Genomic DNA, 25,368 nt, shown 5'->3' with positions numbered 1-25,368 from the left:
TACAGTAACTTGATATTGTACACATTGGAGTGCACGTAAACGATCCCTTGGTAGTTGGAATTCGATATAAGAGTATTCTGTTGTGCCGCTGCCCGGGCAAAATTTCCCTCATAGCACACTGTATGGTGTAGGCCCATCTTCATTAGCCCGGTTTAGGAGCAGAACAGTAGGATGTTAAACCCCATTTCATTTCATTTTGTGTACATGGGACCTCAGATTTTCGTCCCATCCGAACGACTAGACAGCTGTCCTTGTCAGGCCCTCTGTCCTGCAACACTGCCAAGCAGAAACCACATCGGAAAATCCTGATGAACACTAGCCAGTCAGTGGCTCCGGGGTCATAAATGTAGTGCCACAAAAAAAAAATTTGCAGTTCACAAACACATTCTCCTTACTATTTGAGTCTGTGACTACAGCAACTTGAAAGTAGTCCAATTAATAGCCTTTTTTATGTGGTTTTGCAATCGAAATCAAACCTGAGAGGGAAAACAAATAATGATAATACATGAAAAAGTGTGGCACCATCCAAAGGGAGAGTGAGAATGAAATGGGGTTTAACATTCACTCGACACAAACTAGGTTATTTCAGGACTAACCGTAGGGGTCTTTAGCAGTGGGAGGAAACCGGAGCACCCAGAGAAAATCCACGGGGTTGGACAGACGTCCCTACTCCTTGTCATATTCAACCCGGGAATGGAACCCATGCCAGTTGACTCAATGACATACCTTATGATACAACACGCATGCGCTAAATCGATGGACACACTAGCCGAATCGTTCGGCTGAATGGGTGGACACACTAGCTGAATGCTTCGCCCGATTCAACCTGTCGGTTGCATCACCTTTCACGTCACATGATTAAACATGGCGGCGTCTGTGTCTGTAATCTATCATGTGACTTCTCGATATGAGTGGTGATTGGCTAATGAATTCTATCTTCGGCCGAATGCTTCGGCGAAGCGAACACACCAGGCGAATATAATTGATTCGGGCGAATTATTCGGCCGAATGACAGTGGACACCGAATCATTCGGCTAGTGTGTCCACCGCCTAACCATTTGTCCATCCGACCCTCCGCCAGTGCGTTACCAGGGAGTTTTGTCTGGACAGGAGTGCTAAGGTCTACTCTTATATTGAATTCCAACTGCAAGGGGATCTTTAAGTGCATGCCAATGTGTACATGGGACCTCAGAGAGAATGAAATGGCATTTATCATCAACTCGACACAAACTAGGTCATTTCTGGACTAACATTATATAGTTTAATTTTATTTCAATAATTCGCGTGCCCGTAGGGGTCTTTAGCAGTGGGAGGAAACTGGAGGACCCAGAGAAACCCATGAAGTTTGACAGGCGACCTTACTCCTTGTCATGTACAACCAGGAAATCGAAACCACGCCAGTTGACTCAATCATACCTTATGATACAACGCGCACACGCTAACCATTTGGCCATCCAACCTCGCGCCAGTGTGCTACAAGGGAGTTTTGTTTGGACAGCAGTGCTCAGGCCTACTCTTATATTGAATTCCAACTGTCAGGGGATCTTTTATGTACATGCCAATGTGTACATAAGACCTCAGTTTTTCGTCCCATCCAAACGACTAGCCAGCTGTCCTTGTCAAGCCCTCCGTCCTGCACCACTGACAAGCGGAAACCACGTCGGAAAATTCTGATGAGCTTTCTCAGGCAACACTGTGAGCGAACCTGTGACCTCCAAGCAAGCCAGCCAGTGTCTTATTCACTTAGCCATTGTGGCAAAGGGGTCATAAATATAATTCCACAAAAAAACCTGTGCAGTTCACAAACACATTCTCCTTACTATTCGAGTCTCTGTGACTACAACAACTACTCGAAAGTAGTGCGAACTGTAAATTTTATTTTGTTAAACTATCGTAAGAAAAGAAACATATTGAATATGCTTGTCAATATTCTTTCTCTGTCAGAGCAGCTAAAAGGTGAAATTGTCTTCCAAAAACTCTTTGTGAGTCCTCTTCCATCCAAAACTTAAAAAATCATTATTTCCAAAATGGTGTTGAGAGAGAGAGAGAGAAATGGGGTTTAACGAGAGAGAGAGAGAGAGAAATGGGGTTTAACGAGAGAGAGAGAGAGAGAGAGAGAGAAATATGGGGTTTAACGTCCACTTGACACAAACTAGGTCATTCGGGACTAACATATAGTTTAATTTTATTTCAATAATTTGCTTGCACGTAGGGGTCTTTGGCAGTGGGAGGACCCGGAGAAAACCCATGAGGTTGGACAGGCGACCCTACTCCTTGTCACGTATAACCGGGGATTCGAAACCACGCCAGTTGACTAAATGACAGGTCGTCACCATTCGGCCATCCAACCCCCCAAAAATGGTGTTGAAATGAGTGTTTTTGTGAATGCGCTTAGAAATACTCATGTGTAATGAAGTGCTATAATTAAACCATAATAATAATATAGTAGGCCTAGTGGACTCCTCCGTCTCATTTTGGTTGAATGTTTGGAAATTTGATGGCTAATTAGATTTAGGACACTCTGGCATATTTTCTAGGCTTGGCTTCATGTGGCCTGTTTTCCATGCATACAAGAATTAACCAATTAGAAGTTAAACAAAATAAAATCTGCTCCAAAATATTACAATACTTTTTTTTATTTCATTGCCCAAAACACCTTTACAGCCTGAATGTTAATTTTGGGGCAGCGTTTAACTGCATGGGTGGTAATTGAATTTATTAAATTGACTAACTTTTGCACAATAAGTAAATATAAATTATCTTAATACCCCAACTCAGACAAGTTAGTGGCCTTTCAAACCAATTTAAATTCGGTCAAAATTTGTAGAAATTTAGATATTATTTTATTGCACGTGTGTACAATTTGTTATGTGTCTAAGCTCTGTTACCACAAAAATATATTTAATTTAGTCCTTATAGTAGATTCTATCACACGTTTGAAAGTTGTCCAACGGTCGAATAAATATGTTGTAGTTTGACCTAGATAAATATAAGACTGGGAAAATAAATATAAAAAAAATTCCGACATCTTAAAAGTAGATACCTATATTCGCAATGGAAATATTATTTTAAAAATCTGGATTATTTAATTTGATACAACTGAATAAAATGGCTCTAGTCGATCTATTTAAAAAAAACATCAACCAAATATACGAGTTTGGCTACTGCCAGTGCAGTACTGCATCCGTCGTGATCCGAATAAAGCTGTACGTATGTATATTATATCATGTGCATGCTTAAAAAAAGGCCTCTGAATCATATAATAATTTCTTCAATTTTACTATTCATAAGCCTAAAATATTACGTAGTTATAGACTATATATAAAATATTGAAGTGCGTAGGCCTACAGTTGATAGTCGCATAGACTCCGTTATCTACGTATATGATATATGCCGCCATTTTGGGTCAAGGTCAAGATAAATTACAGTCAATACAAATGAATAACTACATCGATAGATTATTAAATGTAATTTCTATTAACGGATTTCAATGTTAGGTGGTCTATGTTTGTTGTCTTTTCAGTATATTGTCCACATTGATTAAACTATCATTATTAAAATCATTTTGATTCTTCTATATTTGTACGTACTTTTTTACAACTCTGAACCCGGAAGCGAGGTATTCTGGGAAGGTTATTTTAAAGATGGCGGGCGTTTTGGAATTTATTCGTGGAGTGCATGAGAAATGTTCAATATACAGCTACTTGGATTACACAAACAGAGAAAGATAGATTATACCAGTTAAATTGAGAGGTTTTATTTGAAAGTAAGTTTTTTCTTATATCCCCGACTGCTGATATACACGTATACTATTCACACAGATGTAAAATTATTTCTGTCCTTATTTTTCTAATTTTTCACCGTAATTCTTACTTCTGTAAGACGCCAGGTTACGAAACAGTTTGCTTTTGTGAAAAAAAAAAAAATTACTATCAGGTTATTACTGTACACATTTTCATTTTTACTTAATTAATAATTACTTAGACCTTTTGGACTAAAAAAAAAGTCCTCACTACTCAACGCTGCAGGCTTTGGCACATGACATTTTTACTTTCATAGCATTGGCAACACTTTAATCTCAATCTTCTCTGATTCTAAATAGCAGAAATATAGCAAATTCTTCTGTAACACTGTAATCAACCAGAACGTAATTCCAAACTTGACGTCTCCCCCTTGGACCCCGGCTGCTATTGCTTTTCATCAAAAATCTACCTGCTGTGCATAACTAAAGTTGACTTTTGAGCGCACGACAGAGAGTCTAGAGAGGGCCAACGCCAGTCTCTGCAGGCTGGGGCCAATGTACAGTCTTTCGAATGGGACAAAAAACCAAGGTATTTTGTACACATTGAATGATAATTTAAACCTAATTTCATTTTGATTTTGGAGTATAAAAGTTGCTTTAATTGAATTTTTTTTTGTTTTGTTTTTTACAGATCCTATATTTGAGCACCATTCATGGCAGTCATGTCGAGGAAGTTATAAAAAGGTTGATAAGGGCTTTGTATATGGAAGCTAGATGACATTACTACTTATCATACATCATACACAACTATTTGTCACATACCGACTTGGGATTGAAACCAAGCGACTGAACTCAATAACACTCCTCAATAACACTCGTCTATGAAACCACCCAGATGGCAAAGAAATAAAGACTTTTTAATTATGTACCGAACTCATATATGTATCTATGGTAGCACAAAATTCACCAGAATGTAGGCCAAAGCTTTACTTTACAAGCAGTAGGCTTAAAATATTTTCCGTCTGATCTTGTAAGAGTCAATTGTTTATGAATAGTTTGCCTCAAGCAGATATCCTGTCACTGTGTCACAGTATCATATAACCGCTCTTTGGCTTGAACTGAGTTGTATCAGTGAGTTGAAAATCTACTGCAGCCAGTATATTAGATTCAAAATTCTAACGAGCTTTCGTCTAACTTCTAACTTCTGTTCATGTATTTTTTAACTTCTATTCATGTAATTTCTAACTTCTATTCATGTATTTTGTTAAATTAAGACAATGTATAATCCAACTTCTTTATTTGTTCAGTGTAAATTTTAATTCTATTCCATCTTATTTCTATTATTTAGACGAAAAACGTCTTCTTAATTTTTACACTTCTGCCTAGCAACCATCATTATGAAGTCATTTGGTGTCGCCACTGCGTGCTCATTTTTGGTGATTGCGCACCTGGTCGGGACCATTGTGTTGATATAAACGACACATTCTTGATAAAGACGAGAGTGTCCTCGTCGAAACGTTGCTTTATATTAAACTCAGTAAGAGTTATCTATAAAATTGTACCCTGTGTTAATGTAGACCAACAGTATATAAATATTAATTGGCTCAACTTGTCTTAAAAAAAATGAACAAATGCTGTTTAGCTTGTATTTGAAATAGAAAATGAAATATAATGGGGTTAACATCCTACTATTCTACTCCGAACTTGGCTAATACGCCATACAGTGTGCTACGAAGGAAACTTTGCCCGGACAGCGGCACTACGGAACGATTAGACAGCTGTACTTGTTAGGCCCTACGGAACGATTAGACAGCTGTACTTGTTAGGCCCTCCATCCTGCATCACTGACAAGGAGGAACCATGCCGGAAAATCTGGATGAACTTTCTTGACCAATGCAGGGATCGAACACCCTACCGCTAGGCTAGTGAGCCAGCGTCTTACCGACCGTATTTGAAATCGTATTTGCAAACCATACATAGATATCACGTTCAATGTTGTTTGTGGGGTTGGATGGCCGAAAGGTTAGCACGTGCGCGCTGTACCATAAGGTATGTCATTGAGTCAACTGGTGTGGTTTCGATTCCCCGGTTGTACGTGACAAGGAATAGGGTCGTCTTTCCAACCTAGTGGGTTTTCTCCGGGTCCTCTGGTTTCCTCCCATTGCTAAACACCCCTACGCGCAAGCGAATTATTGAAATAAAATTGAACCATGTTAATACCGAACCTACATGTAGTTTGTGTTGAGTGGACGTTTAACCCCATCAGACTCTCTCGCTCTCTCTCTCGAAGTTGTTTTCAATTTTAGCACTCCACCAAACCATTCAACTGGACTAAGAGCGAGTCGTTTGTATCAACAGAATGGTCCCGATCAGGTGCTCAATCGCCAAATTGAGCGAACGGTGGCGACACCAAACGACGTCATAATGATGGTTGCTAGGTAGAAATCAAAATTCTAAATTTGTTTACCATTCATGCTTAACATGTAAAGTGACTAGACATTTTTCGCCTTAATAATAGAAATAAGATGAAACAATTAAAATTTACACTGAACAAAAAAAGAAGTTGAATTATACATTGTCTTAATTTAGAAATTACATGAATGGAAGTTAGAAATTACAAGAGTAGAAGTAAGAAATTAGACGATAGCATGTTAGAATTTTGAATCTAATATACCGCCATAGTATACGGGAAACTTTTTAAACCCTTACAAATTCTTCAAATTTTTGTGATAGATCAATAATAGCAAAAATCTGTGTTAAAATTATATTTGTAATGTGTTTAACAAATTCTATCACACATGTAATATTGGTGTAATTAAGTATATACCTTATTTCAATATTGGGGTATTATATCGTTGCCCTGACTGTTTGTTTGTCCAAATTAGTTTGTGATTGTGAAGGTGACAGTTTTTTATACGCTAACATTTTCATGTAGACGTATATTTTTGTAGCCCCTGTCCGTCCACAATTGTTTGTGGGGCCGTAACTTCATGGATTATGGCCCCTGATTGTACTGAAAGTCATGTTTTTAGCTTGTGGACCCTATAGAGGTCAAAATTTTTATACGCCCACATTTTCATGTGGACGCATATTGTGGTAGCCCCGGTCCGTCCGGACGTCTGTACACAATTGTTTGTGGACACTCTACAGGTCACAATTCTTATCCGATTTTGACGAAACTTGAAATATAGGTTTATCTCCAAAAGATCTTGGTTGCTTTCGATATTGGCATGTATCTGACCGTAACTTCTTGGATTATGGTCCCTGATTGTACGAAAAATCAAGTTTTTAGCTTGTGGACCCTATAGAGGTCACAATTTTTATACGCCCACATTTTCATGTGGACGTATATTGTCGTAGCCCTTGTCCGTCTGGACGTCCATCCGTTTTTAGCTTGTGGTCCCTATAGAGGTCACAATTTTTATACGCCCACATTTTCATGTGGACGTATATTGTCGTAGCCCCTGTCCGTCCAGACGTCCATCCGTTTTTAGCTTGTGGTCCCTGTAGAGGTCACAATTTTTATTCGATTTATAAAAAAAACCATGTGTATATATAACCATTACACACTAAGATCTTGGTTCCTTTTCATAATCGCGCATATCCGAACGTAACTTCCTCGATTATGGCTCCTGATTGTTCGAAAAATCGCATAATCAAGGTTGAATTCGAATTTAGGGAAAATCAAAATGAAACTGCCTGACAAAATGTGTAAAAGTATGCAATATGAAGGCATTGGATACTCAAGATTTTAACTGGCCTGCAATTTAAAAATTTAATTAAAAAATGGGAAAGTGAGGCCAAGTCTTGAATATACCTGTGCCCTCATTACCACAATGCACACATCATGTCGAAACTAGAAACTGTGATAACTTGGCTCAGAATGAAGTAATTTGAATGAAATTTTCATTTTACATGTATATTATTTATTTTTGAACAATCATAGCAAGAATGGTCAGCTCTTTATCTAAATCTTACAGAAAGTATCGTTAATGTATCTTTTTCAAATTTTGTCCCCACCCCCGCAGATTGGCTGCAAAACCTGTGAACACTGCCCTATAATTTATTCACATTTGTTTCAAAGTTGGTGTGAAGCATAGATATTCAGTATTCCACAAATTTCCTTTCCAGTATTATCCCACCTAGTTCGAAAACCTTTAGCAAACGTGATAGAGGCCGTAGGTTTTTTGTTTTGTTTTTTTTTATCAAATTTGGTCAACGTCACAGTTTTCCTTTCTGATATACTGCTGAATGTGTTGGCGTATTTCCACATTTTCAAAGTTTTTCTCGAAGACCGTTTCCTAAATTGTCACCAACTTAATGCTGTGGATAAACTGTTACAATTTAAATGTCTACTTTTGTATTTTATTACATTATATATGTATTTTTTGAATAAAGTATAGATACTTGTAGTATATTTTGTTGAATAATTATGTAAGTTGTACTGGTTTTTTGGCGTTTGGTTGCAATTACATTTAGAATTCTGAATGGTTATTGATAAATACATGTATAGAGAGAAATGGGGATTAACTTCCACTCGAATCACACTAGGTCATTTTGGGACTAACATGTGGTTTAGTTTTATTTCAATATGTGACAAGGAGTAGGGTCGCCTGTCCAACCTCGTGGGTTTTCTCCGGGTCCTCCGGTTTACTCCCACTGCTAAAGGCCCCTACGCGCAAGCGAATTATTGAAATAAAAAATTGAACCATGTGTTAGTCCCGAAATGACCTTATTTGTGTTGAGTGGACGTTAAACCCGATTTCTCTCTCTCTCTCTCTTAATTCAATGACGGAACTTATGATGCAACGAACATGCGTTAACCGTTTGACCACCGAAACCTCGAGGACGAAATAGATAGAGAGAAATGGGGCCTACGATTCAGTTTCAGTTCAATAATTGTTTGCGCCAGGAGTCTTTAGCACCTCATATGGTTAAAGAAGATTTGGTTATTGGTTGACTGAATTTTACAATTACAACCACCAATAATAGATTATATTAAAGGTTTTAATTGCTCATTTGACATTAGAATTGCATCCGAAAATGATGTTTATTTAATGTTAGATTTACGTTAAAATGGTCGGTTAGATTTCCATCATTTTGCTCATCCTTTTAACGAAAATTTAACGTCAGGAAATGACGTTAATCTAATGTAGAGTTTACGTCATTTTTACGTCATTTTCTGACGTAAATCTAACGTAAAGTTTACGTCATTTTCTGGCGTAAATCTAACGTAAGTGACGTAAACTTTACGCAAAATTTACGTTAGATTTACGTCAGAAAATGACGTAAACTTTACGTTAGATTTACGTCAGAAAATGACGTAAATGTAACGTAAAAATGACGTAAACTTTACGTTAGATTAACGTCATTTCCTGACGTAAAATTATCGTTAAAAAGATGAGCAAAATGATGGTAAACTGACTGACCATTTTTACGTAAATGTAACGTAAATTTAACATCATATTGTTATGTGGGTAATTAAGAGTAATTGTTGTCATGATCATTGGAATGTTGTGACCTATATTAGAAAATTCACGTTTTTTCGGTTCTATTTTCATAATATTATTTTCGTGATATGTAAAATGATTGATGCTGATCAGCATGTAAGGGTTAGATGATTAAATATGTAATATCTGTATGAATTAAATGCAATAACCTACATAAAATAAGATTACCTCCCTTATGTTTGTAATTAGGTCAAAAATATGAAACATCAAATATTTAAATAGTAAGACATATATCTCTTCTGATAGTATTATAGTAACATGTAAACATTATGTCTATACGCCTAAAACAAGGTCTCGTGGTAATTATGTAAAAAATACTATAAGAAATAATTAATGACCTACATAAAGTAGGTGATTATCTCCCTTTATTGCCAACGTGCAACCCGTTATCTACTCGCTAAGAATACCGGAGTTAAATACAGTACTACAACGGTTGTTTTACCTCGTATTTAATCTAATTATGTAAAAGTTATTAAGATGCATAATGCAAGGTCTAAATATGCCTATTGCTTGAGGTTAATATCGAATTGACTTTAAAGATTTAAAATAACTGAATTTTAGTCCAAAAATCATTTATTTCCAATATATATGTAGTAGGTCGTCATCCTCTTGTCCTTGATTGGGATTATGATAAGGTGCGTCCAGCTGTGACAGAAAAAAAATCAACCCCTCTCAATAGATAGAGCAGGTCAAAAGAAAACAAGTGACCAAAATTATTGATTTATGTTAAGAAATAAGGAGATTGTGGTATTTTTAAATCCGAAAAATTGCCCCTTTTTTAAGCTTCATTATAACAATAACTGTGATCATTAGTGGATGAAAAATGAGGTTAATTGGCCGTAACTTCTTCATTTCTCAGAAGTGAATAGGGAATCATTCGTTATGTTAAATGCATGATATATATATATCTTATCAACTGATTCATTGTTAGAATTTTTAATCAATTAATTAATAATGATAATCGTAAATGACAATTATCCACTTATGAAAGATAAGAAAACATAGATTTTATGACTGGGGAATGTACCTGACATGCCTAAAGTCACATTTATGAAGGAGAGAGAGAAATGGTGTTGACCAGTTTGACCCAGGATTTTTTTTTTTTTTTGTTCATGCAACCAACATTAAACATATGTACAGTACACAGAAGTCAGTTTAGTTTTCATTTTTGGAATGAAAATTCTTGAAACAAGGATGTACACAAAGGGCATTGCCAATATATCACACATGTTCCAAGATTCCGCACGAACACCAGGCTTGTGGTCCTTGTGGTCTTTTGCAGCTATTCCCATTAATGAGTGGGTAGTTGAAGTGAAAGTTTTATTTACAACACAGAAAAAATTGAATGAAGTTCTATTTACAAGCCAAATAAATCTAATATATGCAATGTTATATTTTGTTATTTTAATATACTTTGGTTGTGATATTTGGCAAAACACTGACTTGTCAGGAGACGGCACACTGTTCACATCCAAATGTTGTCTGTACACCACTTGCTTTCACGGTCTCCCTTCCCCTCAGTAGAACACAAGACACAGACATGTTTCCGACCTGGCATTTTTACAAGTTTGTGTACTAGCAAACAGTCCACGCTCTATGTTCTTTCTTTTCTGTGCCACTCGTCGAACTGATTGTTGTCCACCGCAGAGTTGTTTGGCCAGAAGATGAGGATATTGAAAGTGGTTCATGACTGGTTTTTGTTTAGAAGATCTCTTCAGTTTGTAAAGAATGTAACTGTTTACAATTGTCGAGTTCAAAAACCACCAAAACAAGTATCGCCACCATTTAACAATTATCCTGTCGGGATCATAATAAGACCTATTTTGATCATGAAGATCGACCCATCCCATAAATGTATTATAACTTATCATGGCGTCCGGTTTCATAACATTTTCCTCTTTTCCACCTTTTCCCGATTCTGGTGATTTGTTGTATTTGTGGCGATGAATTTGTCGACAAAACGTTCACATTACGCTTGTCTTGCCAGGTACTTGCAACCATGTCACCACACTGTGCAAAGTTTACCTCTCCTCGCTTCAGTTTCACTTTCCAGAGAGAATCGGGAAAGCCTTTCCTGTTGGATCGAGTTGTTCCGCAAGATTACGTTTTACTTTCATCAGGTCCAGTTACAATTGGAGGCTATTGAGAAATTGTCAAAGTAGATCTGTTGATAGGATCCTTGGATTGGTTCTGTCAACTTCATTACAACATTGTGACCAAGGCCGGTCTCGACTGAATTAAACTCGGGATATAAACGCTAATTGACGCCTGCCTCAGCCCGAACTTACAATATTCTTACATCACCCAAACGGAAGCCTCCATGGTTCTGTGTTGAGCTACTTAACTCAACTAACTGAACTGTCTTCATCTGAAACCTAAGCCAATTTAAAGGCGAGGTATGAAGTTACATATTATTGATATTGAATAAAAAGAATTATGATGACAGCTAATACTAATAAATAAATTAAAGGTCGGCGGGTTCTCCGACATGACCATTTCAATATGGCAGTAGCTTATCTTAACAATAATCATATTGATGTTGGTAACAGCGTTTAGGTCAAAAAGGACAACAGAGACTTCACCCTTTGTTACACTGCCTCAGCCCGTACTTACAATATTCGTACAAAGGAAGTCAACAAATCTTACATCATCCAAACGGAACCCGTAAAATAACTAGAAACTCATAACTCTACAAATAAATATAAACATCACATTTTTTGTAACACCCCTCACAAAAAGACGAAACTCTACTCCAGAGATCTTGCTTGCCCCGAGCGGCGTAATTGATTAGGGCAAGGTGGGGTACAGTGGATCAGATTTGTTTTAGACCCCTTAATTATCTGAGATTTTAAGGCAATCTCAAACTTTCTGTTGCAGTTGTATGGCATGACTTAGTACTTTAAGGTTGACAAGCCATGACAACCAAAAGATGATGAGCTAATAGTTATTCAGATTTTTGAAAAATATCCGAAGTGAGCCACTGTGCCAGTGACCCATGCCAGTGACCCATTACATGGGGCCCAACCTGTATAACAGTAACAAAAAATGAACATTTTGATTTAGGGCTTTTCTTTGTCCTATAAAAACAAATTAAAGAGTTGTCCCGTAAACATGAAGGGAAATATGGATATGATACAATGTAGTGATATGATATTGAAAAGTAGGAAAAGTGGCCTACCAGTAAGCCTAGACCTAACACCAACAGCATCTTTCCTCTAAGATGAAGAAAAACAACTCAAGTCAACTGGAAATACTAAGTGCCAGGCAAGTCTTGATTGTACCCCCACAATTTGCAGGCTGTGGCAAGCGGCAGACAATATCATCAAATTCAATATCTGATATGTCATCAGCAGCTGGAAATATAAACTTAAACTCTTTGGGGTTTTCCCGGCGAAGGAATTGTACTTCTAATTCCTCCTTGTCATCTGACAAGCTTATAATCTGCCCTATGAACATAATTACAGACCTTTTAGTAGCAAATTTACTAAGAATAAAGTCATCTTCTGAGATATGTTCTTTGCCAAACTGAAGGTTTGGTTCTTCGAAAGTATCCTCATCAGAAGAATACTCTACCTCATCATCAGATTCAGGAAAAAGCACTCTTCTCTTATCTGATGGTACATCTTCTTCCGACTCGGATTCGCTTGAAATCGGTTTTCTCTTCTTTATTGGGACCCTTTTCTTCTCTTTCACTTAAGTGACTTTCCTTTTCCTTTCAGGGGGGTTGGATGGCTGAATGGTTAATGTGCGCGCGCTGTATCATAAAGTCGGTCATTGAGTCGACTGGCGTGGTTTCGAATCCCCGGTTGTACGCCTTTCCAACCTCGTGGGTTTTCTCCGGGTCCTCCGGTTTCCTCCCACTGCTAAAGACCCCTATGCGCAAGCGAATTATTCAAATAAAATTAAACCATATGTTAGTCCCGAAATGACCTAGTTTGTGTCGGGTGGAAGTTAAACCCCATTTCTCTCTCTCTCTCTCTTTTCCTTTCAGATTTTTGTTTTAACCCTTTGACTACTGAATTAAAATTAAGTTTTATGCTTCCTGGAGCTGGATTAATTTATGAATGCCTAAATTATAACTACTACTTTTTTTAAAGTGCAATTTTAGGTGGGAAGTATTTGTGCTATGCCATAATATTCAGTAAATATTTTGTAGGTAAATGAATAAGCTAAATTAATATGTACAGTTTCGGGGGGGGGGGGGGGGAGGAAGTCCCCTTAAAAATTCCCGGGGGGGTAAAATGTGACCCTTTTGTGTGAAAAAAAAATTTTTTTTTTTGTTCCTGTAAAATCTAAAAATTTTGTATGTAAAACCAAATTATAACATGTAAACAAAAATTAAAGATTTATTTCCTACCTTAGACATAGTTCTGTTCATAAAATTCTTTGTAATTCTGAATTGTGTGGTAGATTTCAAAGCAAGGTGTGACACAGAGTGGCACCTCAGGAATACAGTTTTTGCACAAATAGGTGGTTTGATGCCGGCGAATGTACTTGCCTTCAACTTTCTTACAACAAACAACGCAGTCGGGTTTTCCCATCTGCATACATCGTCCTATAAAGTGTCGACCCACTAGCCTAGTTGGAGCTTTCAAGCCAGCAAGAGTGTTATTGTCCCTTTAAAAATTCATCAAAAACGATGTAAATTCATCACTACGCAAGAACATTAACTTTTTTAGGGATCTTTGAAACAAATATATTGATTTTCAGTCCATCCCTGAAAAGGGAGGGGAAATATAGGGGGCCGAAACACGTTGCAATTTCCAGCATTACTTGATTACCAGTAAAATATGCGGTATAAAATGATAATTTGTATATTATTTTACAGATAATTCGTATATTATTTTACAGTTATAAAAGCAATGTTTCTGTTTTATCCTTTGAACAAGTTATTGTTAGGCCGTGTAAAAAGATATGGTGTTGAAACGTGTTGCAAATTTCCATATTACATGGTAGACTTAAACTTATCAAATAAACAATTGGTATATTATTTTACAGGTATAAAAAAAATGTTCTGTTTTATCTTATGAACAGTTTATTGATTATTCATGTAGAGAGATATGGTGTTAAACGTGTTACAAATTAACAATTGGTACATTAGTCAAGTATTTTATAGCTTCTAGAAGTTTATGTTTAATCGAAAAGATGGACTTCTGATATCCAACATTTAAGACAAAATGAACATTTTAAAATTGGCAAACGATTTGCGCGTCAGAATGCTTTTGGTCACCATTTGTATGAAGCGACTCGGTGATCGAGGCTAAACATATCCCATGTAGAGAATACTGCCAGTGTAGATTGGAGTAACCAGACGCCAAAGACTGCCATTCAATTCGGACTCTGTGTATTTCGCCGAACATAACCGATTAGAAATTACTGTAAAAACAGAAACGATTGAATGTAAATCAGTTTATATACATTCATATTACATTATTATAAGCACCAGGACAAACTATTAAAAAAAATAATATTTACAGTCATTTGTTCAAAAGAAACTTTGCGCCGGGAGGAGAGAACCACACTGGACCCCCATAGAGCGGGAGCCCCTCGGCCGTCTTTGGTATCATCTTAAACCGATAGTAAGCACAAGTTCATTTCTGTCTGTTATTCATTTCACAAGTTCGTGCAATTTCCATGGTAATACTGTTTTTTGCCAGCAATGGACACTTGACAATACATATATGATACAAGGGACGGGGAACGACAGGATTCTTTCCAACCAGACTCATATTTTTTTTTTAATAAACCGACTGTAAATGGTGCTTTCTAGACTAGTATATCCTGGTGTTTTTAGCGTATACATATATCTTAAAAATCCATCAAAAACAACAAAAATTCATAAATACGCAAGAGCATTGATTAGTTTGGGGACCCCTGAAACAAACATGTTGCTTTTCAGTCCAGCCCTGCAAAGGGAGGGGAAATATAGGGGGTTGAAACATGTTGCAGTTTCCAGCATTACTTGATTACCAGTAAAATACGCTGTATGATAATTCATATATTATTTTACAGTTGTAAAAAAAGGTAGAATAGTAGGACGTTAAACCCCATTACATTTTCAAAATATATGTAGTTTAATCTTCAGATATGCTAAAAATAAAATTACAATGTGATTCGCCAATCGGTTTAAGCACAATATGAATTTAAATTTTAACTTTCTTGTGACTCGCGGAGAAAAAGTTAATTAGCCTAGGCCTACTAGCGTGATGTCATATCGAGAAGCACCGAAACAATGGTGGGTCTGTCATGGATGGAAGATCGTGCCAAAAAACGATTCCTCTAACGTTCAATAGCTCTTCATCCGATCAAGGTCACCCTTTTGTCCTCTTCGTCACACAAAGAATAAGAACAATACTTTACCTAAACATTTGCCCAACTGGGTCTATATTGTAAAGCGTTAGATTTTTTTAAAGAAGACACATTTTTATAGAAAGTTTTAATTTGTACATAAACTGTTTTTCGATATTTTATTTTTTAAATATTTGATATACATAAAATAATATAATATAATTTTAATATAATATTATATAATTTTAATAGTGTTAACTGTGATACTTCTTTGCCTGGCAACCTATCTTTTATTATTTATGTAGGGGGGTTGGATGGCTGAATGGTTAGCGTGCGCGCGCTGTATCATAAAGTCTGTCATTGAGTCAACTGGCGTGGTTTCGAATCCCTGGTTGTACGTGACAAATGGTCAATAATTGTATCAAGTTGTCGATATTTCTTAACATCATGCATAATACCTGCATGAACTGTATTCAAAATGTCATTAATTAGTTGGTTAATAAATTTTATTAAGAGGGATTTAAGAGCTCATTAACGCTGAACACTAGTGAACAGTTCTACTTTTAAACTAAGTATAGTTTTAAGATCAATTAAAGGATTAACAGTCTGCCGGCATAGTAGGAACACACCCCTTTAAATCAATGAAACAAAGAAGCCTATTAAATTTCTGCCAGGTGGATTTCGACAGCTTGCTACCATCTGATTGCATTTCTTGACTATGAGTTTAACTGAACTGTGATAATTGATGTTGAGTTAGACTGTGGTATTGACACTATGCCTATGCGTTGTGGTTTCCTAATGCTCAAAGTAACAGGCAATAGTAAATACTTAGCATTTGTTAAATAATCCCCTTTTCACATTCTTAGAAAATGTGAATTTATCCCTTTAGTGCCAAGTTTGGTACTGTGTGAGTGCTTTTCACACACCCAGAGAGGCTCGGAGGCATAATAGTTCACATAATGAATGTGGACGTATAAAATAAAAAAAGAACACAAGTTTTTGTCAATATTATTTATTAAAAATAAATAGATATAACAAAATAATGTAGACCTATTAAATAAATTAAACAACAAAATAAACAATAAATATCTTTTCTTCTGATTTATTCCATACAATAATCTAGAACTGTTATACCATATTTATTCTTAGAATGTACATCTAGATGTAAATTATCAACTAGATATTGTACTGTAGATAAAGTATCACGGTGTAGTATTGTATCATTATCACTGTCTCTAGCGTTAATATCAGTCTGATTTACCATATTTAATCTTGGCATGTAAATTATCAACTAGATATTGTACTGTAGATAAAGTATTATGGTAACATACCCATTGTAGTATTATATCATTACCACCGTCTCTAGAATTAATATCAGTCTGTTGATTGGTCAGATATTATTCCAGTAACTTAGCTATTTTGGATATTGATATTGTGTCCGAGATGGTTGGTGATCCACGAAAACTGGTTTTAAAAAAAAGATAAGTACCTCTAAAAGTGTTAAACTGCACATAAGTTGAACAAAAAAACTTTTCGGTACGTATAGGCAATGGTTACTATATCCTCTTTACGGCACTGCTAAAGACACCTACGTGCAATCAAATTATTGAAATAAAATTGAACGATGTGTTAGTTCCGAAATGTTTTAAACCCCATTTCTCTCTCTTTCTCTATTCGAGATACATTTTCATCAGAAGAGTAGTGTGGTTCTAATTTCCCTGATTAAAAACGTACATGAGGTCATGCAAAATGTATCATAAAAGTCAAATATGATTTGTAAATGACATCCGTTATCAGAGTAGCCAACTGTATCTCGTTTTACTGTAGCCATAAGTCAAACATGATTGAAACACAATTTGTAAATGACGATCCGTTATCAGAGTAGCCAACTGTATCTCGTTTTCCTATAGCCATTGTACGGCGCCTTTCTTGCTCTGAAATAGACCGTAAAAATGAAATACGAAAAAATATCTCAATATACGTTAGAATATAATAACCCAAAAGTTTTTTTCGCCCATCTAATGAGCCCTTTAAGAGAGCGAGATGGGGTTTTAACGTCCACTCGACACAAATTAGGTGATTTCGAGACTAACATATGGTTCAATTTTATTTCAATAGGGGTCTTTTGCAGTGGGAGAAAACGGGAGAAAACCCACAAGTTTGGAAGGGAGAACCTACTCCTTGTCACGTACAACCAGGGAATCGAAACCATGCCAGTTGACTAAATGACAGACCTCGCGATTGAAAGCGCACACGCTAACCAGTTGGCCATCCAAACAATATAGTATTTCAAGATTACTTAAATCAATATTGGGTTCAAAAATTAATTTCCGAAAAGACTGTCGCACATCAAATTTTTGCGTAAGCTACAAGCACCAAGACATACTATAGAAAACCAATATTTACAGTCATTTGTTCAAAAAAAAATTTTGCACCGGGGGAGGAGAGAACCACACCGGACCCCCATAGAGCGGGAACCCCTCGGCCGTCTCTGGTATCATCTAAACCAATAGTAAACACGAGTTCATTTCTGTCTGTTACTTATTTCACAAGTTCGTACAATTGCCAGGGTAATACTGTTTTTTGCCAGCAATGGACACTTGACAATACATATGATAAAAGGGACGGGGTTCTTTCAAATGAGACTCATATTTTTTTTTAATAAACCAACTGTAAATGGTGCTTTCTAGACTAGTATATCCTGGTGTTTTTAGCGTATACATATATCTTAAAAATTCATCAAAAACGACATTAATTCATAAATACGCAAGAGCATTGACTAGTTTAGGGACCTCTGGAACAAACATACTTTTCAGTCCATCCCTGAAAAGGCATTGGAAAGATAGTGGGTTGAAACATGTTGCAATTTCCAGCATTACTTGATTACCTTCATTATCAGTAAAATACGCCGTATATTATTTTACAGTTATAAAAAAAAAGTTTCCGTTTCAGCTATTGAACAATTTATTGTTAGGCCGTGTAGAAAGATATAAAATTGGTATATTATTTTACAGGTATAGAAAATTGTTCTGTTTTATCTTATGAACAGTTTATTGATTATTCACGTAGAGAGATATGGTGTTAAACGTGTTACAAATTAACAAAGACTGCCATTCAATCGGACTCTGTGTATTTCGCCGAACATAACCAATTAGAAATTACTGTAAAAACAGAAACGATTGAATGTAAATCAGTTTATATACATTCATATTACATTATTATATGCGTTATGACCCATTTATTCATTTGTGTCCATTTCTAGGTACCAAAAACTAGCGGTTTATTTCCCTTAAATGCGTATTCTCTTAAATGAACCTGTGATTACAATCGGTCTATAAGATACTAAGGGGCGGGCTAGGGGGCCCCAATCCTTACTCTGTTAAAGGGAGGGGGGTCTCTCCAACTGGGCGCAAAATGTTTTTGATTGGTGTTTCTAGCTTATGCACATATTTAACGTGTGGCATTAACAACGTAAATTCATGATTAACAGGGGGCCCTAAACTATGCAATGAATAACATTAACTAGTTTAGAGACTCTTGAAACTACCATACTCCTTTTCAGCCCATCCCTGGAATTACTAAGACCGAAAACCTTATTAGATATATTTTAAAAGCAATATCCACATCGCAAAAATCCCCATTATGGATTATATTTTGATTGTCTTTTAAATTTATACCATCTGGGCTATTCAAAGTTAGTTTTAGGAGTCAGAATTGAACTCAGTAACCCCAAAAACCTTATATAAGACATATTACAGGTCATATCCAACGGAAGAAAATGACGATTAATTAAAAATCCGCCATTTTGGACTGTATTTTATCAGCAATTTTGGATTTCGAAATTAAGTTTTTGGGATCAAAATTCAACCAAATGAAGTGAAAGACATGTTACAATTCAGGACAAAAAAATAATGACTAACTTAAAATGAGGCATTTTGGATTCCATTTTGAATTTCCACCATGTTGGATTTTCAAAATTCATTTTTAATGCAGAGACATCATAAATATCTTAAAGTAATGGTTATATACGGGAACAATGCCATTTTATTACCAAATTTGGCAGCCATTTTGAAAAATGGACGGTACTATGTGAAAAGTAACTTTTTTTAAAATTTGTTTGGTCGAACTCAACCAGAGTTACATGATAAATTGCTAGCATTTTTAAGAGACAAACTTTTATTCAAATTTTTGATTAAATATATTTATCATATATTGCGTATTAAACATTTATATATGTAAAGGAATTGATATATTTCTTTTTAATTATATTTTCTGTGATATTTTGTTTTTATATACATATATGAATACATCCCTGTGATATTGTTTTAATTTGTCTCGTTAAATTCACCATATGTTTGGCGCAATATAGCCCGGTTGGAGCTGACGTGCCATTAAACATTTCATTTCGTTTGGTCAAATTTGTTATATTTGGAACATTTCGCCTCGATTACCACTTGGTATGGTAAGATTTTAACAAAAATATATTTATTGATCCACCACTAAAACGCACTAGTTAATGGATATCACTCTCAGAAACTGTCTTATTGAATTATGTTAATCCCACCAATTCGCCTTGGCAGACTTAGGCCAAATTTAATTATGATACTGTCTAATATAAGTATGATTGAACGAAACTGCGTTGGTTTCTTTTGCAATTTGTTTGGGGTCACTCCGCTTTTGAGATTAACTTGCCCCTTCTATTAATAATCAAAATTATAGCAACCCGGCATTATAATTGTAAGAAGCCCCAGAACATCCAACCTCAACCCTAAATGCAAATGGAAATGCCTTCAACCACAACCAAACGGATAAGACTCCCAACACCGACGATAAAGGTCTTTTACCAAATAATACAATGTCTGCACCATTTAAGCATCATGAATTAATACAAGCTTAAGGTCAGCTAGCATTCTCTATCATGATATTCATCATTTAGCTATACTTTATTTATTTCATTTTGAATTTTACAGATTTTCAGTTGAATATATTAATGAAGATTGAGACCCTAAGAGAAATGGCACAAACCAACCAGATGTTTGAAAACTTTACGCATCGAAGGTGCCAGACCATGATTTTGAGGGGTTGGAGAAGCTGTGTGAAAGTATTAAGGAACTCCAAGAATTGTGTAAAAAGGAAGAGGAGGAGGATACCTTCAAAAAAAATTTAAAAAATATTGTGAGTGTAGCAGGAGGATCGCATGATCGACTCCAGGTCGGGGTTGAGACAAGTTAACAACAACAGTTTATTACGGGACAATATATATACTTTACAGAACAACAAAAAACACTGAAAAGATAAATGATTATTTACACAAGTGAATTATTAAATGATGTATATATTCTATTAATTACTAATAGATCAGGAGGCAAGTTATAATATAAGTACTATATTATATGTATTAAAATATCTATTTACATTTAATCTGTTATGACAAAGATATAAATATAGATATCAAACTAACATACCCTAAGACAGGTGTTTTCCAGGAAAATAAATGTGACCATAGAGTTGTAAACTTTATAGACAACACAATAAAACAATTAACAAGACATTACACAGGGGATACTATATTTAATCAATGTTTACTTATGAAATATAAAGTTACCTAGTTTCTATATATACTATTCAAAAAAAGTAGGGGATATTTGATTTTTAAGTGTTATTAAAGTCACCTAATGAAACTGGCGAAGAAACAAATGACAAAATGAAATGAAGTTCACATTCATCGATTTATTCCAAATGATCGTTAGACTAAGTAAGGCACAGACTGACCATTATAAGGGTAAAATGATACCCGGGGTCAAACAGCAAAGTTACCATAGCATCACAACCAAGTCAGTAACGGGTAAATCCTCCTCTGTTTGCCAAACAAGCATTGATCCGACGTGGCATACTCCTAATGAGACGTCTAAGGTCATTTTGGTCCAGATTGTCCCATTCCTGTTGCAACGCAGCAGCAAGTTCTTGGACATTGGCAGGACGTTGTTGACGTTGACGTAACCTCTGTCCAAGCATGTCCCAGACATGCTCGATGGGGGAGAGGTCGGGACTCAGTGCTGGCCAAGGTAATGTGGTGATGTTCTGTTGTTGGAGGTAACCTGTAACGATCCTGGCCCTGTGAAATCTTGCGTTGTCATCCTGGAAGATGAAACGGCGGCCATGACGTCGTGCGAACGGCACAACATGGACTGCCAAGATGTTGTCCCGGTAGTACTGGCCTGTAACACGCCCTGCAACAACATGTAAAGCCGTTCTTCCAGCAACAGTGATGCCTCCCCACACCACGTCTTGGAAGCGCTCGTTTCGACGACGCCACACCCTCCTACGTCTGTCCAAAAAATCAACAGTGAACCTTGACTCATCTGAAAACATCACATTGCTCCAGCGTCGATTATCCCAGTGTTGACGATCCCTACACCAACGACGTCTTGCCTGAATGTGATGATCTCTCAAACAAGGGATCACGCGAGGACGTCGGGCGCGAAGGTGACCCCTATGCAGTCGATTCCGAATCGTACGGCCACTCACTCTCACACCAGTGTCTGTTTGAAGACGAGCGCTGATCTGATTTGCTGTGATGACACGATTTCTCAAGGCCAAGGTACGGATAAATCGATCCTGGGCTTGAGTTGTCGCCCTTGGTCGACCTGAGCGTGGTCTGTCTCCTGTACAGATTGTGTATCACGGTATCTGGACCATAGCCTGCTTATGACAGACTGAGAAACATTCATCGTCCGCGCCACAACCGCCTGTGTTGTGCCGGACTGTAGCATGCCAAGGGCACGTAGCCTTTCATTTTGGGTAAGCCGACGCATATCAAAATTTGTTTTCTGGTCACTAAAACAATTAAACTGATGTTTCCACCCTGGAATTCAATGCCACAATGACTGTAACATTCAAAGTCAGAGTCGTGCAAATCTTGGGTTGGACCCCCATGATGATCCCAAGCATCACCTGCATTCCATGCGGTAGCTATTGGTGCGTTTGGGCGTCACATGTAACTGGAAATGTTTCTTCTGTTAGGTTCTATAGTGACTTTTTTCGTAGTCATTTGCATATTTTAGTATTATGACCCCAAAATCAAATATCCCCTACTTTTTTTGAATAGTATATATATATTAATTTGCTAATAATTAATTTACTAGTTTAGAATTACTTATATAGTTTAAAATGTCTAGTCCAGTCAAACAAATATTAAACCTACCTTGAAATAAATGATTAATTGTGCTGTAATTAAGTACAGATGTTGACAGGTGACCAGAAAATAAAAGAGTGAAGTTAGTAACTAGGATAAACAAAGCAGGTTTCCAAGATGCTTAAATCTACTCACTATCTTACAATAGCATCTTTAAACTATAAACTAAAGTAATTAAAACCACTGGAAATACAAGGCTAGCTGGATACACAGGACAATGGAAACTGACTAAAATCTTTAAACAGAATATATATAACACCCTACTAAAATAGTTAAAGAGAATATAACACCCTACTACATGAGTATTGTAATACTAGTATTTAATTCATTTTTATACGCCCACATTGAAATGTGGACATATATTGCCGTCGCCCCCGTCCGTCCGTCTGTCGATCGTCCACAATTTCTTGTGAACGCTCTAACGCCAAAAGTTATCATTCAATTGTTTTAAAATTGATATATGTTGTTTACATTAGTGAGATGAAGAGACCTATTTAATTCCAATAATTTCTGTTTATTATGGCCCTTGTTTCACTTTGTTGAACCTTGTGAACGCTCTAATGCCAAAAGTTAACATACGATCTTTGTGAAATTTAAATTAGTGAAACGAAGAAGCCTATTGAATTTCAGCAATTTCCGTTTATTACGTCTAGAGTTATGGCCCTTGTTTCACTTTATTGAAGCCTGTGAACACCAAAAGTTATCATCCGATCTGTCTGAAGTTTATATGCATTATTTAGATTACTGAAACGAAGAAGCCTATTGAATTTCGGCAATTTCCGTTTATTACGTCTAGAGTTATGGCCCTTGTTTCACTTTATTGAACCAAAAGTTATCATCCGATCTTTCTGAAATTTGTATGCATTATTTAGATTACTGAACCGAAAAATCCTATTGAATTTCGGCAATTTTCGTTTATTAATACGTCTAGAGTTATGCCCCCCCCCCCCCCTAATCATCATAAAAGTGCCATCCAAAGTGTCAAGGTGAGTAAAATTTTATTGAGTGCTAGGCTGATTTTCTGTTATAGTGTCGTGAATATCCTTGTTCTGGCTTTAGTCCATGTGACAGGCAGATATTCATTACCAATTTGATGAATTGGTTTAACTATGATTTTCAGTTAGCCTTAGGTCTAAAGTGTCCAAAATAGGTTGATGGACTTCCGGGTCACTTTGCCAAATGTCAGTTTGGCGGCCATCTTTAAAAAAAATGGCCGCCGTTTTTTTTTCTTATTTGAAATAGTGCGAGTCGGGGAAGCCTTCATAACTCCTCAACAGTTTCACCTATATGGATATGTAATATATCTCAAAATGTTCATAATATAATTCTGCATCTGCTGGTATATGATATATGTTGTTTAATCAATACTATCAGTTTTAAAATAAAAGATTAATCTGAAAAAAGCAACATTTTTGATTTTTTTTTTCATGTCTGTTCGTATGTTTACCCACATAAGCCAAATTATCTGTTTGGTCAACTTAAGTGATTGAATAGATATCAGAAACATTAAGCATAAAAAATAATCTCAAATTTCCTAAAATGGCCAATATGTCAGATAATAGTCATTTCATTGTTTGATATGACATGTACTATCCAATGAGCTTACAATTAAAGATTCATTACGTAAGATTTAGATAAAGAGCTAGCCATTCTTGCTACAATAGTTCAAAAATAGATAATGTAAAATGAATAATTTGACAATTTCATTCAAATTACTCTATTGCAAGCGAAGATATTAGCCTTTGAAGGTTTGACAAGACACGTGCAATAATTTCAACAACTGTACTGGTTGCTCGAAGCTAAGTCTCGCTCCTCCATTTTTAGATTAAATCAAAATATGACTGATACGTTCTAATTTATTTAATATCGGAGAAATCCGATGCCATCGAGAGTTGATTATGGCCTGGGTCAGTTAATTAATGTCTAAATAATAATTTAGAAAACATTTCAGGCCTAAAGAAAGACCTGCAATAGGCAGATTTAGCTCTTGCACAATGTTTGTTTAATCTAAACAAAGAGTTTTAAAAATCCAAGATGGGGAAAATTCAAAATGGCGGTCAGAATTTCCATAACATGAATGACTGTTTTATATAGCTTATAATGTCTCTTTTATAAGGTTTTCAGAGTCACTGAACATGAATGCTACAATAGTTCAAAAATAGATAATGTAAAATGAATAATTTGACAATTTCATTCAAATTACTCTATTGCAAGCGAAGATATTAGCCTTTGAAGGTTTGACAAGACACGTGCAATAATTTCAACAACTGTACTGGTTGCTCGAAGCTAAGTCTCGCTCCTCCATTTTTAGATTAAATCAAAATATGACTGATACGTTCTAATTTATTTAATATCGGAGAAATCCGATGCCATCGAGAGTTGATTATGGCCTGGGTCAGTTAATTAATGTCTAAATAATAATTTAGAAAACATTTCAGGCCTAAAGAAAGACCTGCAATAGGCAGATTTAGCTCTTGCACAATGTTTGTTTAATCTAAACAAAGAGTTTTAAAAATCCAAGATGGGGAAAATTCAAAATGGCGGTCAGAATTTCCATAACATGAATGACTGTTTTATATAGCTTATAATGTCTCTTTTATAAGGTTTTCAGAGTCACTGAACATGAATAAAAA

At 36.1% G+C, this 25,368-nt stretch overlaps 2 long non-coding RNA genes across 2 annotated transcripts; both read left to right on the top strand.

Annotated features, from left to right (window-relative positions):
• The first annotated feature begins 3,164 nt into the window (after nucleotides 1–3,164).
• LOC130013056 (uncharacterized) lies at nucleotides 3,165–5,529 on the top strand. The gene is made up of 3 exons (XR_008788348.1): nucleotides 3,165–3,206; nucleotides 3,524–3,766; nucleotides 4,434–5,529. It is a non-coding gene; the product is annotated as an uncharacterized LOC130013056 (long non-coding RNA).
• A 4,131-nt stretch (nucleotides 5,530–9,660) lies between these two features.
• Nucleotides 9,661–24,142, top strand: LOC130012954 (uncharacterized). Its single transcript, XR_008788193.1, has 2 exons — nucleotides 9,661–9,767; nucleotides 20,511–24,142. It is a non-coding gene; the product is annotated as an uncharacterized LOC130012954 (long non-coding RNA).
• The last annotated feature ends 1,226 nt before the right edge of the window (nucleotides 24,143–25,368 follow it).

This window comes from Patella vulgata, chromosome 5, assembly GCF_932274485.2.
Source record: "Patella vulgata chromosome 5, xgPatVulg1.2, whole genome shotgun sequence".
Lineage (NCBI taxonomy): Eukaryota > Metazoa > Mollusca > Gastropoda > Patellidae > Patella > Patella vulgata.
The sequence above is the reverse complement of the archived record's forward strand: the minus strand, read 5'-3'. Positions and strand labels throughout refer to the sequence as shown.